This window comes from Rhodnius prolixus, unplaced genomic scaffold, assembly GCF_049639745.1.
Source record: "Rhodnius prolixus isolate KJV_2025 unplaced genomic scaffold, Rpr scaffold_4, whole genome shotgun sequence".
Taxonomy (NCBI): Eukaryota; Metazoa; Arthropoda; class Insecta; order Hemiptera; family Reduviidae; genus Rhodnius; species Rhodnius prolixus.
In genome coordinates this window covers 25,167,693-25,173,977 of record NW_027411614.1, presented here as the reverse complement: position 1 = coordinate 25,173,977, position 6,285 = coordinate 25,167,693, and the positions used below count along the sequence as shown (strand labels likewise).

Genomic DNA, 6,285 nt, shown 5'->3' with positions numbered 1-6,285 from the left:
AAACAAATTTAAAAAAAAAATAATAATAATAAAATAAAAAAACGTAATTTTCAATAATAAAAAAGTAGAATAAAAGTTGAAAAATTTAATTATAATCGATTTCTAAGGATCTTAAAAATTGTTTAACATATTTTACTTCCAAAATTTCTTAAATACTTGATGACCTCCACTTTTTTGCTTTAAGAAGATCCTAAAAATGAGAATCACCGTTAAAAGCTCAAAATTTGAGAAATTAAAAACATCTTCGATCACTACAATTACTTTTTACGGGAATATTAGAAAATAAAATTAGAATACTCGACTGAGGACGTAAAAGTTGATTAGATAATCGTTTGTTGTGTTGGTAGACATGAATGTGTAGTAAAATATATTGGAAGGTCGAGTGTGATGCAATATTTAAAAGGTTACCATTCCCTGGTGTTCGCCTGTTTACCCCCACACTCTAACCACTAAGTGAGTGTCTTAATTTAGTTTTTTATCTGCTTAAAAACGTATAAATTTCTAATATATAAAAATAAATACTTTGTGTTCTGCGGAGGAAGATTGGCAATTTGTTTCACATTTTGGAAATTAGAAGTATTAATTTTTAGGCGTTCCGATTGGACTTGGACAAATGATTTTAGACAGAATGGTTGAGTGAAGACATGTAAGTTGAAAACAAAGTATTTCAAAAGCGAAGTATGCAAGGAGCTCGATCTTTATCCCAATGGGAAACAGGAGCCGCCTGCAGCTATACTTTCTCCTTACCACTCTCACTAGCTAGCAGCTCCTCCTTCTCAGCAATCATCGTACGCAAAATTCATTTAAAATATTCTTAAAGATATTTGATTATAGTCTTAATAACAGAATTACAATAGGTAATCTTTTCAAAAAGAGATTAACGTCGGAAATTATTGTTTTCACTATTTTCTCGCTTTAATCAAATGTATATAGTGGAGAGGGGGGGCCTTTGAACAGTATTAATTTCTCGCCAAATATTTAAAACATTTATGATTGGTAATTTTCTCCATATTTTGTGGTAGACCTGTTGTATAATTGACAGAGTTTCCCTTCGTTTTCATGGTTTGTAAAGTCAGAACTAAGGAACTTAATATTTTGTAAGGTGGAAGTAAAATTTTTGTTGCAGCTTTGTAAGTGTGTTGTAAAGATTGTAGTGGACAAGATACAAGTACTGTTAGTCCATATTAACATTTGGAATTCGTATTTTTAAACCTAGTATTTACAAAAGTCTATTTGCTTGCAAAAAAGTGTTGGATATTATATTTTCTTTTAAGGAAGGAGAGAGGACACATTTCAACATCTCAGTTAAAATGTGCCCTACCGACCTGCAAGTTTGTGACTTTTTTTGGTTTATTCGCAGAGAAGGGGAAAGTGGTCCGAACCTACATTAAGAAGCGCAACACGCCGAATATTTTGTTCAAACTTCCTAAACCCATCACTTCGGGTACAACATCCTGAACTGAGTAATTCTTGATTTTTGGAACTAGATTTTAGTGGTTTAAAAGAGATATTAATGTAGTTGTGAGAGAAATAACTGATAGAAGGTAGATCCACAGTAAAGTAATATCATTTCTTTCTATTTTATGTTGTGTTCAAAGCTACCCCACCAGTGGGGCAGATATTAACATTTGACACAAAATTTTTAAATTAAAAGAATATAGATATGTATGTAAAGTACCAACTGTTTATTGATATGGATCTGTTCAGAAGACTTGAAAGTTGTAGAAAACAAAATAAAAAGGTTCAATAATACGATTCTGTGCACTCTGTAACAGAAAATGTAAATTCTGTAAAAAATGTGCCCCCCTCTCCCCTACACATATTATGAATTGCAGTGTTCGGTTTTATTTTAAATTCATTTAAAGTTTGCGATGAATTATTTAATTTCAAATTTCAAAACAAAAGATCGATATATTCTCACAGATTTTGTCGCCATCTTTCTTGCTTGTCTTAATTTCTATATCATTATTTCTCAGTCTCCTTAAAAAAATATTCTGTTTGAAGTCCAACCATTAAAGACTCTCCTCTCAAAGACAAAGTTGATCTATTCTACTTTCTTTCCAAATAGTGGTAGCATGATTTACAAGCGTAAAGAAGAACGTTATCATTGGCGATTGTTTTCTTGCTCAGTGAATCATTCTTACTTAAATTTAAGTTCTGTAATTCGTTCCATCTGAAATGCAACTTTTTGTTTGGTTACTTTTCTCTAGTTTTCAGCTGTGGGTAAGTCGAAATAATCTATCAAATCGAATTAATCTGTTAGCATCTGTTCGTGTGCTATTAATGTTATTTGATTAAAATGTTTGTAAACTTAAAGTTTGGTAATTATTAGAATATTAAACATTAATACTTAGGCAGACCTTATTCTCATTGTATGCAGGGAGAATTCGGAGCTAAATGTATCTGTTAGTTGGTGCATCATCTATAATTAGACACACAAGTACTATTTTAGGTTTGCATCTGTTGTGGCCGCTAAAGACACTAAACCAGAAAAGAATCATTGGCATGCTGTTCGTTAGATGTGATGATATTTAGAGTGCATTTTATTCACAGATTTAAGAAAAAACGTGTAAACTGATTTCTCGAAAATGGATTCAATGAATTCCTTCAAACTTTCTCATACACATTTTACTCTTGTTGATCAACAAAGTTTAAGTGATCTTCATTCTGAAAAGTTTAATTAAGGTTTACATTATTCCTTAATTGTAATTATTATTATAATAATAATAATTTCTCTGGTAAATATGAATATATAGGTTTCGTGACCTTAAATTATTCAATTAAGGATTCAAAATTGGCGAGGAATCGGTCAAATAAACTCAGTTTCTGTAACTCAACCAACCCGCATAGCCACGCCCTGAAGAGGACAATATATTTGTCGAAACGTTGGCAAAAAGACGAGTTGTTGTTTTTATTTGACCGATTCCTCGCCAATTTTGAATCCTTAATTTCTCTAGTAATTTACTGCCAAAAATCCTTCGTTAAGTTGGCTCCCAAACATGGAATTAAATAATGTTCAGGAACTGTCAAATTCCAGCTCACAGAGTGTGATTTTTTTTTATGATAAATTGTGAGATGTTCAGATGTGATAACAAAATTGTTTGCGGTAATTTTACCCATATTCTTTGGGTTCAGATGGCAATTACCAACTCACTTTCTCAACGGCAACTACAAGCGGCTTTATAGCCAAGAAATTTTGACATGTAGAAGCCAGGAACTACAGAGCGTTTGGGATTGTTTCCGTTTCCTGAAGAATTAGCCTTGGTTTTACTAGTACAATTTTTTTTTTTTTTAATTTATGCATTACTAACTGAACATTTTAAGTATCGTGGTAACAATATCGACTGGTTAAATCTTTGCCGATTAACAGTGATACCTTAAAACTGGTTGCAAGTGCCAAAGAAATGTTATGGACAGTTAGTTTCTCTGTTGACTTAAAATTTCATTTAAATGACAGATTTTTCCCACAAAACTGCAATAAATTTTTGTAAGTAAAACTGTTATTCTTAAATTCGCGAACAGCATGAGGTGATTATTTACGCAATAGCGAAAGACCCAATTTAACTATTTGAAAAACTACATTAACTTGAGATTACTCTACCTTTATTAGTCAGAAGTTCCGTAGCAAACAATAGGTTTGATACCAATTGAACCTATGACTAGTTTGTCATACGTAGCGTGCACAACATTACAAAAATGCTTTGTACAATGACAAACCAATCAGAGATTCTATTTGTAACAGTGATAATGCTTGCTAACAAATCATTCAACTTAAAATGATTAAACTAATACAATTATTATATTAATAAATACATGAGTAATACTTTGATAAGAGCACCTGTTATTCAGGTAGAAGTATTTATAAATAGAACTTGTACGAGAGAAATTACACCTGCTATTGGGCGAGATCTATCTCTGTATTGGTTTAAACCTGTTGATACATCTGTCAGTCACTTAATACACTTTGTGTACACATATATTCTATTCTCTAACTCCAATATATAAAACAGTTTACATGCACTACTGTAACTGTCAACTAACATTCACTATAATTTGTCCTCACAAATAGTTTACATATCAACAGGTATTTATTATTTCTATTTATTTTTTATCGGAAAGTACATAACATTAACTCTTTAATTTGATAACTCTCATTTGTTAAATCTGACATGATTATCAGCGAGACTCTTCTTAATAAGGAAAACTAATATTCTTGTTTAATATTAATGGCTTTGATTACATGTCTGAAGAAAACTCTTGACTCTTAAAGATTGGTGCAGGAAATGTAGCAAGATGGGGATCTTAGTCCAAGACAGAGTGGAAATTCCTTCAAGTTTAGAAAAGAAGAAGATGAATAAGAGGGAATTAAAGATGAACTCTGATGAACAAAGATGAATAGGGTACCTTGCCTTCTTCAGAATGATTGGTTAATATTATTGGGTTTCAAGTAAAAACTTTAAATCAGTTTGAATACTCGACGGCTATTATAAAACAGAGTGTTTTCTGAGAAAATGGCAAGCTGACAAGATTAAGTAAAGAGTGGAGTAAAGTCAGCAATTTTTGGACAGAAAGATGGAAAAGAGAAGACTGCGGTGAAAAATGGACGGACGAGATACAAGGGAGATCGGAACATAATGCAGTGTTGGACGAAATCTATCTTCCTATCTGACAATCAACCCGCAGATAGTCCGCTGCAATGAACCGCTGAAATTCACCTCTCCAATTCCTCACTTCCAGCGATTTCTTTCAATGGCCGCAACATCATCTGTCCATCTCAGCCTACCGGTCTACTGGCTCGCGACGATGGAGTATCCCTCGTAAAGAAATACTTTCCTTAGTCTCTCCTGTTCTGGCCAAGTAGCCTTACCCAGATCAATTTCACCATCCTGATGGTTCTGTCAACATCTGCTTCGGTGAAAGGGGGGTCATACAACATCCAGCTTCTTCAGCTTCACAAGTCCGACTTGTCTTTCACTGAACTGAGCATATTTTCTACATCTTTCTTTCGAAAACAAGTAGATAGATCCTTGTGATCATTTTTTTGAAATGGTTCTCGTCAGATAAGGGTGGACCAATAGTTTTGTAGAACTAGGATTTAGTTGTTTTTTTTATTTATTAGCTAGCTTCTTAAACGCTTCAACAAACAGAAAAGGCATCTACTAGCTGATGCTATTTGCCTCTCAAATTTGTAAAAGAAATGTCTCTGAGTGAGGTCACCTGAGCTTTCTGGTAAGAAAACTTTTTTAAAGTGACGTACGTTTAGGGTTTTAGATAGAGATGGATTGGGTTTGTGCCATTCTGGTAGAAATGCACTTTGTATGAAAAACAAAGTATTATAAAATATTTTTAGCTAGAAACTTACAAAAAGTAAAAATTAAAAAACAAGCAAACAAAGTTGAGTGCAAGCGCGAATAGATTTCTTTAATTTTCGGAATTTAATCGCAGAATATTATTTAAACTTAGAAATCAAGTATATGCCCTAGAATTCTGGTCTAATGCAAGTTGGAGATGAATACTCCATGCCCTCTATTCGAAAAGTCATTATTAACATTTCTCAATCAACCAATTTGTGAGGAAGGATTTGTACGATTTTTGGTGCGAACGTACTGCGCTTAGCGAACTGCTAGAGCGGTACCTTTAGTCCTATTCCAGCATCAGCACTGATACCCTTTCTTAACGCTTCTACCGAAGAAAGATTGTAAAAGGTTAATCGACTTTGCGCGGCATGCTTGGTATTATCACCCACATATGATTTGACCATCACAGTCTTATTGTTTACAAGGCTTGCGTGTATTTCTTTTAAATATTTTAATTAGGTATATTACATTCTTCAGTTTTTCATTTTTGGCATCTGATAAGGTAATTTTCACTTTTCTTATTTTCTACTGTATTTATTTATGTATTTTTCTTTTTTCAGAGAATGTAATAATTTTCTTTTATATTCCTTAGATTAGCAGGTTTCTATTTTTTTTTTTTTTTAATGATTTAAGGCGCACAAACATCTAAGGTTATTGGTGCCCAGAGCTTTTTTCAGTGCACTGCCGGCCTCCGGACAGTGTTCTCTCTTTACATACAACACTGAATATCACTGGACAGTGAGCTGTAAGAAGCTCCTAGTAAGAGAAAATCTATGGGTCAGCAGCTGGATTCGAACCCGAGACCTCCGCGTGGGAGTCCAGTACGCTAACCTCATAGCTAATCCCTTCCCTGCTGGGATTATTCTGTTTCTATTTCTTTTTCATTTTTTCAAGGTGTCAATTTTTTATTTAATTTTTCTTTTTAATT

General features: G+C 33.1%; 1 long non-coding RNA gene across 1 annotated transcript in view; it reads left to right on the top strand.

Annotated features, from left to right (window-relative positions):
- The first annotated feature begins 467 nt into the window (after window positions 1-467).
- LOC141455374 (uncharacterized) overlaps window positions 468-6,285 on the top strand; it is an 80,285-nt gene continuing 74,467 nt past the window's right edge. The window contains exon 1 of the long non-coding RNA XR_012459234.1: window positions 468-646. This is a non-coding gene — a long non-coding RNA (uncharacterized lncRNA). The remainder of the gene's footprint in view (window positions 647-6,285) is intronic.